Here is an 8,751-nt window from a genome sequence, read left to right on the forward strand (position 1 = left end):
AAGACTCTAGTGCTCAAGGCTTCATTTGTTCTCCAGCGAACAAAATAGTGAAGGATCGCATATCTATCCGAATTTTTCTGTTTATATTGCCGCCTAAAGACGACAAATTACATTATTTAAGAAATTCCACCGTCACTATGCGACGCCTTTTATACATTAATCATTCTTTATAAACAAGTATTTGCCTTCTGGCTGAAAGTATTAACTATTTGCTGTTTTAATGAAGCCAAAAGTAGCGAATATCACAAGTTCTGCCTGCCATTTGATCTCCACTGGCGTTGCAACCTCTACTAGCATGGGCAATCATTCATTACACCTTTCTGATAATAAAGACACTCAGTCACCTTTCATGCAATAAGCGTTAACAGTTGTTCACAAGGCGTACGTGACACTGTCAGTCTCCTTTACATATTCATACATACGATGTACATATTATCAAATGATACTTAATTGTGGTATTAGTTCACGGCAAAGTATGAGGATGAGTGCTTGTAAGGTGCGAAATTATAGCCACCTTACAATGTAAGGGCAACGGCCTTGCCGCAGTGGATACACCGGTTCCCGTCAGATTACCGAAGTTAAGCGCTGTCGGGCTTGGCCGGCATTTGGATGGGTGACCATCCGGGCAGCCATGTGCCGTTGCCATTTTTCGGGGTGCACTCAGCCTCGTGATGCCAATTGAGGAGCTACTCGACCGAATAGTAGCGGCTCCGGTCAAAGAGAACCATCATGACGACCGGGAGAGCGGTGTGTTGACCACACGCCCCTCCTATCCTAAGACGGAGTGCTTACAATGTAAGCCTTCGACAGCTTGCCATGATCGACAACAAAACGGGGCGTAGAATAGCGTTACCCTACAGCCGTGCTGCAAGGGCGCCTCGGATGGTAACTAAAGTGGTCGTCCTGTGAAAAGAAATGGTATCCCAGTCCGTCACACCAGGTTTTCGGGCCGCATGGTGGATGACAGACAGGTCGGTATCCCATCACTATCGGGGAAATCTCCAGTCCCGTCTCCGGCCTACAATCTCATTGACTGGAGTGGAATTGTCTTTAGTGATCTGTCCCACTTCTGACTCAGCCCCGATGACCACCGAAGACGTTCTTTGGACGTCCTGGACAGGGGCGGGGGTACCAACCTGACTGACTCCCGTCAGTCTAGAGTAACTGTCTCGGGTCCCATTTCTGTTCTTAGCAGAATTCCTTTGGTTGTCATGAGCGAGACCTTACAGCACAGTGGCATGTAGATGATATTCTACGCCCCGTTTTGTTGATCTTCGTGAGAAGCCATCCTGGGCTTGCACTGCAGCAGGATAATTCCCGTCTGCCCACGTTGAGAATTTCTTCTGCTTGTCTTTGTATTTGCCGAACCCTACCTTGGCCAGCAAGGTCACGGGTATCTCGCCAGTTGAGAAGGTTTGCAGTATTAAGGGCAAGGCCCTCCAACCACTTCGGATTTCTGATGATCTAACAGACAGAATTAGGACAGATGAGGGTATCCAACGACTCTCTCAACCAATTTCAAGCCGAACTGGAAGCAGTTAATTCCATAAATTATCTGGGAGTACGCATTAGGAGTGATTTAAAATGGAATGATTATATAAAGTTGATCGTAGGTAAAGCAGATGCCAGACTTATATTCATTGCAAGAATCCTAAGGAAATTCAATCCGAAAACAAAGGAAGTAGGTTACAGTACGCTTGTTCGCCCACTGCTTCAATACTGCTCAGCAGTGTGGGATCCGTACCAGATAGGGTTCACAGAAGAGATAGAGAAGATCCAACGGAGAGCAGCGCGCTTCGCTACAGGGTCATTTAGTAACCGGGAAAGCGTTACGGAGATGATAGATAAACTCCAGTGGAAGACTCTGCAGGAGTGACGCTCAGTAGCTCGGTACGGGCTTTTGATGAAGTTTCGAGAATATACCTTCACCGAAGAGTCAAGCAGTATATTGCTCCCTCCTACGTATATCTCGCCAAGAGGCCATGAGGATAAAATCAGAGAGAGTAGAGCCCACACAGAGGCATACCGACAATCCTTCTTTCCACGAACAATACGAGACTGGAATAGAAGGGAGAACGGATAGAGGTACTCAAGGTACGCTGCGCCACACACCGTCGGGTGGCTTGCGGAGTATGGATGTAGATGTAGAATAGCGGCTTGCGTAAGGGACAGAGGTGGATCAACGCATTATTGACTTGCTCAATTTGTGAATCTGTTTCTCTTGAATAAGTCATCTTTTTTTCCGAAATTTTATCACTTGTTTGTCTGTAAATATACATCGCCTTGGTTAACTCAATTTTTATATTTTTAGTGTATGTTGTTGTACTATTCACATAAAAAAAGCACTCGACTCGATATCGTGTTCCTCCACCATTGACTTACTCCCATTTAAAATTTTAGAGCCAGCTTCCACCATTCGTTTCATCAGCGCTCTCGCTCTTTTCTGCTCTCATCGGCAATAAGACCAAAGGCGAATACAGTGAGCTACTGCGCTGCCGTGCATTACCTGCGTCACTGTAATGCTCGTAATGGAAAACAATGTGCGTCGCCTGGAAGCAGAGTGTAATTATACGTCCTAGCGTCACAGAGGTAGTGCCCGTCATCGGCTGCCTACAATTTGTTTTGACGAGTAACTGCTGCCAAGTGCGTCTCCGGTACGTTAACACACAACAGCCACGACTGCCTGAGTATTCCTAAATATCACAACCAACATTGCCGAAACGCTTTGACGCACGCCGCTTTCCAAACAAGAGGCAGGGACACACTGAACGAGGCAGTCACGTCTCGCAAATAGTTTCGTTATGACCGATGCTTATTTTAGGCACCTTTAACAGTAAGGCCACAGGCCTTACTTAAACAACTATCACACAATATACATGGTATTTTCTAGCTCCTATTACATGTTTCTAGATGGTAGATATATTTTTGACAAGGAATCCACGCCTGGAAATGAACCGTTTGAATACAAAACTGGTTTCAGGCTCGGATCACTACAAAATCGCCAGCTTCACGGTAAGCACACAGTGGAGACATTGAAACCTAACCTCTGTCTCTACAGGTGCAATGTTTCGAGAACTCGTCGTGTGGCTTTCTTCTTTCTGCACGGTGTCCTCTCGAAAGCTGTGAATGAGTGCACGCGTAGTGTACCGCAATCATCCCTCCTAATTGCGAACCTGACTGTTTCTCGTCGCAGCTCTTATTGTAGTCTACGGGTTACAAAGGTGGGAGTTATTACCCCATGAGTGATAAAATGAAATTTCCTGAGGGGTAAAAATGTAAGGATTCGATTGCGTCTCGATCAGGAAAATATATTATTTTTTAAAGACCGTTGCTATCATCACTCTTTCGTAAGACTGATATTGATTACATTGCTTACATTTTAACAATAACTCGCGGAACAATGTGGTGGTGGGTACAGCTTGTGAAAGGAATGTACAACATAGCCCTCACACAGTATACCCACTACACACACACTCAGTAGAATGCACCTACGACAGTGAAACTGAGGCGTATACGTAACATATGCATAAGTATTTGGTGAAAATGCATTCTCCGAGTTGTAGGCAGTTCCTAGAATGCATCATTAATTACTTCATTGTTGACTTTGCAACAATAAATGAAGTAATTGGTTCCGAAATACATCAGTAACTCTGTAACGGCTTCTAGACTGTTGAAAGGCCTAAACAATTATCATCATCATTATAATCATTATATTATTATTATAAATGTTTGAAAACATAAATATGTAAATATAATGAGGTGCATCCGTGGTGAACCGCATTCACCCTCCTAGTTGGAAACCTGACTGTTTCTCGCCGTAGCAGTTATCTCGTAGTCCAGTGGTTATCAAGATGGTACTACTCCATATTATATATATATATATATATATATATATATATATATATATATATATATATATTTAAAAATACAGTATGGCTAGAAAAAAAATCCAGTCACCAAGTGGTGGGAGCAAAAACGCACGTTAGACGTTGAAATGTGCAAACTTTCGGAGCCAGTGGTACCTACTTCTGGGACAAGGGCTGAGGCGGAAAATGCACAGTAATAATAATAATAATAATAATAATAATAATAATGATTACGTTGATGATAATTGTTTAGGCACTACGACAGTCCAGTAGCCATTATAGAGTTACTGTTGTGTTTTGGAATCAATTAGCTCATTTATCATCGCAAGGTGAACAATGAAATAATTAATGCTGCACTCCAGGAACTGCCTACAACTCGGAGAACGCATTTTCAGCAAATACTTATGCATGTGTTACGCATACGTCTCAGTTTCACTGTCGTAGGTGCATTCTACTGCGCGCGTGTGTGTGTGTGTGTGTGTGTGTGTGTGTGTGTGTGTGTGTGTGCGTGTGTGTGTGAAGTGAGTAGTGTATGTGAGGGCAACGTTGTTCATACATTCCTTTCACAAGTGTATCTGTGACCACATTGTGTCACCCGTTAATGCTAGAAGCTGTAATGTGGTCACTGGATCTGATGTAATCAATAGCACAGTATGGTTTCTGTTTTAAAATTGTTGGGGCTCAGCTATGTCACTTTGCCGCGTAACTCCGGACTGCAACGATTCTACGAGATCGCGGCTTCCTTTTGGCAGTTGTTCAGTATTGTGACCACCAACGCGCAACAGGTCATTTCAAAGCCAGCGAGACAAATAGCTTTTCCTATATTTCGTTAGTTTAAGCCTGTTTCTGCATTATTGTAGGCTGAGAATGTTACATTTAACTTACGTAAGGTGTCCAAACACGTTTGAAAAGAGCCTTTTCGATATTATACATGTTTGTTTTTTGAGTAGCACGACATGCTAGCGATATCCTGAACAAACATTACCATAAGGATTTTTTCAGTATTTTTACCTAATTCTAGAAGTCGTAAACTATACAATTTGATATCTATCAGATAAACTTCTAAGAAATTTTCTATCAGGGTGGAAAGGGCTTGAAAGAGTGATAATGGCAACGATCTTTCAAAAAACAATTTAGTTTCGTGATCAAAACGCAAACGAACCCTTGTCTTTATACTCATCAGAAAATTTCTTTTTACCACTCATGGGGTAATAACTATCATTTGGCAGTCTCTGGACTGAACATACTACGTTGAATTTCGTGCTTTATCACCATTCGCACACACCCTAAATCTCTATTTGTACATATAGCTTGGCGGATACAAACTAAGGGATAAAAACGCATCACAAGGAATTATCTGAGCGGGACAGAAATCATTACGTGTTATGTACTTGTTCAATCAAACAAATTACTTCAGAAAAATTTGATTATTTACTCAGGAGAAAGAGCTTCACAAATTGAGTAAGTCAATAACGCGTTGGTCCGCCTCTAGTCCTTATACGAGCAGTTGTTCAGGTTGATAGAGATGTTCTCGTCCTCCTGAGAAATACCGTGCCATATTCTGTCCAATTCGCGTGTTATATCGTCAGAATCACGAGGTGGTTAGAGGACCCTCCCATAACGCTCCAAATATTGTCAAATAGGGAGAGACCCAGCTGCCTTGCTGTCGAAGGTGGTGTCTAGCAGGTACTGACTTGGCAGAAAATCCTAAGAAATTTTGGTCTTATGTCAAAGCGGTAGGTGGATCAAAACAAACTGTCCAGACACTCTGTGACCAAAATGGTACTGAAACAGACGATGGTAAAGGCCGAAATACTAAATGTCTTTTTCCAAAGCTGTTTCACAGAGGAAGACAGCACTGTAGTTCCTTCTCTAGATTGTCGCACAGATGACAAAACGGTAGATATCGAAATAGACGACAGAGGGATAGAGAAACAATTAAAATTGCTCAAAAGAGGAAAGGCCACTGGACCTGATAGGATACCAGTTCGATTTTACACAGAGTACGCGAAGGCATTTGCCCCCCTTCTTGCAGCGGTGTACCGTAGGTCTCTAGAGGAGCGTAGCGTTCCAAAGGATTGGAAAAGGGCACAGGTCATCCCTGTTTTCAAGAAGGGACGTCGAACATATGTGGAGAACTATAGACCTATATCTCTAACGTCGATCAGTTGTAGAATTTTGGAACACGTATTATGTTCGAGTATAATGACTTTTCTGGAGACAAGAAATCTACTCTGTAGGAATCAGCATGGGTTTCGAAAAAGACGGTCGTGTGAAACCCAGCTCGCGCTATTCGTCTACGAGACTCGGAGGGCCATAGACACGGGTTCACAGGTAGATGCCGTGTTTCTTGACTTCCGCAAGGCGTTCGATACAGTTCCCCACAGTCGTTTAATGAACAAAGTAAGAGCATATGGACTATCAGACCAATTGTGTGATTGGATTGAGGAGTTCCTAGGTAACAGAACGCAGCATGTCATTCTCAATGGAGAAAAGTCTTCCGACGTAGGAGTGATTTCGGGTGTGCCGCAGGGGAGTGTCATAGGACCTTTTCTATTCACAATATACATAAATGACCGGGTTGATGACATAGGAAGTTCACTGAGGCTTTTTGCAGATGATGCTGTATTGTATCGAGAGGTTGTAACAATAGAAAATTGTACTGAAATGCAGGAGGATCTGCAGCGGATTGAAGCATGGTGCAGGGAATGGCAATTGAGTCTCAATGTAGACAAGTGTAATGTGCTGCGAATACATAGAAAGAAAGATCCCTTATCATTTAGCTACAAAATAGCAGGTCAGCAACTGGAAGCAGTTGTTGTTGTTGTTGTGGTCTTCAGTCCTGAGACTGGTTTGATGCAGCTCTCCATGCTACTCTATCCTGTGCAAGCTTCTTCATCTCCAGTACCAACTGCAACCTACATCCTTCTGAATCTGCTTAGTGTATTGATCTATTGGTCTCCCTCTACGATTTTTACCCTCCACGCTGCCCTCCAATGCTAAATTTGTGATCCCTTGATGCCTCAAAACATGTCCTACCAACCGATCCCTTCTTCTAGTCAAGTTGTGCCACAAACTTCTCTTCTCCCCAATCCTATTCAATACCTCCTCATTAGCTACGTGATATACCCACCTTATCTTCAGCATTCTTCTACAGCACCACATTTCGAAAGCTTCTATTCTCTTCTTGTCCAAACTGGTTATCGTCCATGTTTCACTTCCATACATGGCTACACTCCATACAAATACTTTCAGAAACGACTTCCTGACACTTAAATCTATACTCGATGTTAACAAATTTCTCTTCTTCAGAAACGATTTCCTTGCCATTGCCAGTCTACATTTTATATCCTCTCTACTTCGACCATCATCAGTTATTTTACTCCCTAAATAGCAAAAATAGCAGTTAATTCCATAAATTATCTGGAAGTCCGCATTAGGAGTGATTTAAAATGGAAGGATCATATAAAGTCGATCGTCGGTAAAGCAGATGCCGGACTGAGATTCATTGGAAGAATCCTAAGGAAATGCAATCTGAAAACAAAGGAGGTAGGTTACAGTACGCTTGTTCGCCCACTGCTTGAATACTGCTCAGCAGTGTGGGATTCGTACCGGATAGGGTTGATAGAAGAGATAGAGAAGGTCCAACGGAGAGCAGCGCGCTTCGTTACAGGATCATATAGTAATCGCGAAAGCGTTGCGGAGATGATAGATAAACTCCAGTGGAAGACTCTGCAGGAGAGACGCTCAGTAGCTCGGTACGGGCTTTTGTTGAAGTTTCGAGAATATACCTACACCGAAGAGTCAAGCAGTATATTGCTCCCTCCTACGTATATCTCGCCAAGAGACCATGAGGATAAAATCAGAGAGATTAGAGCCCACACAGAAGCATACCGACAATCGTTCTTTCCACGAACAATACGAGACTGGAATAGAAGGGAGAACCGATAGAGGTACTCAGGGTACCCTCCGCCACACACCGTCAGGTGGCTTGCGGAGTATGGATGTAGATGTAGATGTAGATGTAGATGTAGATGTAGATGTACGAAGAAAAACAATAGAATCTCTTGCCGTGTGTGCGTGGGCATTATCTTGCTGAAATGTAAGCCCGTGATGGCTTTCCATGAATGGCAACAAAACGAGGCGTAAAATATCGTCGACGTACCGCTGGGCTTAGGGGTAACACGGATGATGATGGTTATGATGATGTTTGGTTTTGGTTATGATGATGTTTGGTTTTGGTTATGATGATGTTTGGTTTGTGGGGCACTCAACTGCGCGGTAAACAACGTCCGTACAAATTCCCAACCGCTGCTCGGTCCAATGTCTCCACTTTCATGAATGACGATGAAATGATGAGGACAACACGAACACTCAGTCATCTCGAAGCAGGTGAAAAATCCATGACTCCGCAGGGAATCGAACCCGGGAGCCCGTGCACGGGAAGCGAGACTACGACCGCTAGACAAGCTGCGGACAAGTAACGCGGATGACGACTGAAGTAACCTTGCTATGAAAAGAAATGGCAGCCCATACCATCACTCCCAGCTGCTGGTCTGTGTGCCGAGCGACAGTCAGGTTGGGAACCTAACACTGTCCAGGGCATCTCGAGACACTTTTTCGACCTGGAATATCATTAACTGCATCGAAATGAAGCACGATGACCAGCGAAGAAGTGTATGTAGACGCCAGGGAGAGCGCTGGGATAACAGCCCGACTGTCGCCCAGCATATGGACAGACAGCCGGCAGTGATAGTCCTGGGTGCCGTTACTTTTTCATAGGAGGACCACTATAGCTATCAGCGGCACACTTACAGCACAACGGTAAGTCGACGATATTTTACTCCCTGTTTTGTTGCCAATCGTGGCAAGCTATCCTGGGCTT

At 43.7% G+C, this 8,751-nt stretch overlaps 1 pseudogene; it reads left to right on the plus strand.

Moving 5' to 3' along the window:
- Positions 1-527: 527 nt before the first annotated feature.
- Positions 528-645, plus strand: LOC126475936 (5S ribosomal RNA; annotated as a pseudogene).
- The last annotated feature ends 8,106 nt before the right edge of the window (positions 646-8,751 follow it).

The sequence above is a fragment of the Schistocerca serialis genome, chromosome 4 (assembly GCF_023864345.2).
Source record: "Schistocerca serialis cubense isolate TAMUIC-IGC-003099 chromosome 4, iqSchSeri2.2, whole genome shotgun sequence".
NCBI lineage: Eukaryota > Metazoa > Arthropoda > Insecta > Orthoptera > Acrididae > Schistocerca > Schistocerca serialis.